Genomic DNA, 3,504 nt, shown 5'->3' with positions numbered 1-3,504 from the left:
ATAGGATTTAGGAGTAAATCTCTCCACTGTCCTTGAAACATCCCACTGAACATCTCTTCAGTTGGAAAAGTCTGTAAGGCACAAGTAGGAAGAACACAACAAAATTCAAAAACATATGCAGGGAATTGAATCCTAAAATTTGGGGAAAAAAAATCTGCTGTTACCTTTAGGAAAGATGAGGGGAGCCTGAATATTGTAGTCCATATAAACAGTGACACAACCAACTTGTATTCAAAACGGAGTGAGCAAGCAAACTCATCGATTCTTCCTGCTCCCACTCTCTACTGAAAGACACTTTGTAAGAAGCATTCATATTCTGTACCTATATGTATAGTAGCCAGCATGTTGTCAGTATATTGTGATTTGAGTTAATATAGCAAGTAGTTGGTGACTGGGTTTAATTGATTCAATTAATTGATGCTAAGGCTGAGCAAGGAGATTCGATTCAAGTCCCACCTACTCCGAGGTGTGTAATAATATCTCTGAACAGGTTGAATAGAAAATATTAGAAATTGATATTAAGGTGAAAACAGGTAGGACTGATGTATGGAAGATGCTGTAGAGCTAAACAATTAACAAACTATCCAAAAACAAAGGTGACTTGGGCTTTTTTTTTCCACTGACTGGCTTGGATCCCACTGGGACTGGCAGCAGAGGATGGCTAAAACAGATTGGAAATCAAGAATTCTTCACAGACAATGTGTTGTAAATTGAGTTACTTTGAGAAGAATAGCTGAGATCAAGTGCAAAATGTAATATGATTTCCCACCATTGTACTGTGAAGCTGAACTGCATAATCAATGGAAAAGTGAGGTAGAGATGTAAACACTGATTAAGTCTTTGCCAAAGAAGAAACAAGCAAAATATGGCCTTGACACTGCCACTTCCTACCAGATGCTGGAGCCTATATAAAAGAGTTTGGACTCCAAGTTAGAAAAACAAGTTTTGAATAAGTATCTCATTTTAATATTTTGACACTTTGAAATTTGCTACCTGAAGATTCAATGATCAACAAATAGATATCATAATTAAGTCTTAATTAGGCATTGTCCAAAGGGTGAAAAGATATCTCTCTCCATTGGAGAGAGACAATGGGTTATCTAAAGTTTGGTTGGCCCCACTCTGCAGGTACAAGGTAAGACAAGCAGGCAAACCTCTAGGAAGTACTATAGTTATTACAGGATTCAAGTAGCACCATTGGTATCATTCTGCCTCATACTCTAGCCAACCAACTCCCACACATAGACACTGGTGGGCAAGTTAGAAAAATCCATAAAATGTCACTTTTTGTAGAAAACCACTTAGAAGTTAGAAAGTTATTAGAATAGCTGTGACTTTGCAGTGTTGTGTTAACAGGCCAGGAATGGGAAAAAAGGGTTTTTTTTTCAGAAATCAAGGAAAATAAATGATTTTAATTCCTCAGGAGATAATCCCATAATCATATTTAGGTCAGCAACCCTGGGTAGTTTTCTTTAACATGTTAAAGATGTTCTAAATGCTCATTGGACAACATCAACTACACTTCATTTATTGCCTTTATTGCTCTATTGTAACTTACCAGAGAGAGGAAAGAAGTCTGCATTTTGTATGACACGAGAACAATTGATTTTGTCCATCCTAAATAACACTAACATCAAACCAGGGCCTGCCTCTGACAGGACGGAATTAAATCGATAGTAAAATATAACCAACAAACCAACAAGGACCGGAAATAAATTTACTTCACCGGCGGCAACTTTTTGGAAGGTTTTTTTACTGAAAAGTCATTCGACATTGAGACTCTCACTTTCGGCTAGAGGATTTAGTCTCTGTGATTAATTTTCAATGAAGCATGCGCACTAGGTGGAATAATAAATACATTGACAGTCTAATAGACAAGTTATAGATTCCCTTCCCCCCGCTTTATAATTCCAGTAATACGGGGTTAATCAGAAAACCAAGTGCTTGTTCTGTTGCTATTCTGCATTCTGGTGAGATGACATAATTAATTGAAAGATTTACCCAGAAACGCAGGACAACCATTGCATTATCACATCAATTACTCTTTAAATGAAGCTTCCCCATTGTGCTGGTCACTGTAACTCTTGTCCCACACACCGTCTAGTTAACGTGAATTTGAAATGGTTTCAAACAGAAACCGTTTCACCGCTTGTTTTACTAAAGAACTGTCAAGTCTAGACTGGTTAATCATTATTTGCACCAATCACCTTTTATCTCAAAAGAATGAATTAGGAATCCTTAGCAAACACAAGTTCCGTTCTTACCAGGAGTTAGAAATTGTAAAATGTCAATAAACCAATGTAATGGATATTTCAAGCCTAGTTTACTGATGGTTCATACTATAAGGTTCACACATTGAGCTCTGTTACAACAGCTACTGTACACAGACTTGCTCTGAAGGCGTGGCGCCGTTTCTATGGGAAATCCCATGGTGACCTGGGCGGTTGCAATCAAATTCTTTAAAACAAACAAACCTGCCGAGTGCTTGAGAGCTGCTAATTTAAGTGTTCGCAGGTGCACCTCTCTAACATGATAGTTGCTGGTGCAGTCTTGCTTCTGCTAGTTTCTAACGAGCCTCGAAGTGGGTTTCTACTGGAGGCTGGACTCCTGCCCTTCCATCCGTGTTTACAGTAGCAAGTCCGTTGTGTGTTTGTCTGCGGGGAATGGCAAATGGACCTGGTTATTGTTTAACAGACAGAGCCAGGCAGAGGCCGGAGCACGTGGTCAGCGCACACTATGCGGAAGTGAATCCTTCTCACGGATTTCACTCCAAAAGAATACTAGCCTCCTGCAGTCAATGGAAACTGTTAGATTGAGCACAACACTGACCAAACTTCTTGCTGTAATTCCAATTCAACCTCAAAACCATAAAGTACGAAACGCCCATATACATTTATTGTAACGAAAACGTAAGAAAAAAAATTTCAATGAACCAAGCGTCATGGTTGGAGAAAGTATCAGATATTTTATTTCGAGAAACATGTAATGTTGGACGTAATAGGTTAGTTCGAGGCTAAGGTAATTAGGCGTGAGTGCATATCTAGAATTTTGAAGATACAATATTACAAACTACTTTTTAAAATTTCGATAACATCTCCAAGAGACAGCTCTATAATATTTATTATTAAATGTTGTTAACCAAAGCTAATTCTGCAAAGCTACTGACTTGCAGCTGTTATTGTGACAAACGCATATTTATAACCAATCGCTCATTCTTTTTCGTTAGAGATTGTTCAGTTTTATCCCTGGATTCACTATCAAGAAGGAGTAAGCTTACAAAGAATCCGCCTTCGGGAAAAAAGATGCAAGTCTGACTTAAAGATGTGACATTGTTTCACAGGTCCTGTAATGTGGCTGGAGTGATCACGTTGGAAGTGTAACGGGTCTTATCACGGGACCGCCAAAGCTTTCCATCAAAAGAAAACGCTTCCTCTGAATTCAGGGAGTTAAGGCCCAATTTCATTTTCAACACCAGCAAACTCACAATATCCACCAAATGGAGGT

Source organism: Chiloscyllium plagiosum, unplaced genomic scaffold, assembly GCF_037043375.1.
Source record: "Chiloscyllium plagiosum isolate Xiang-an unplaced genomic scaffold, Cpla_swu_hap1 HiC_scaffold_17, whole genome shotgun sequence".
Classification (NCBI taxonomy): domain Eukaryota; kingdom Metazoa; phylum Chordata; class Chondrichthyes; order Orectolobiformes; family Hemiscylliidae; genus Chiloscyllium; species Chiloscyllium plagiosum.
Note: the sequence above shows the minus strand (reverse complement) of the source record.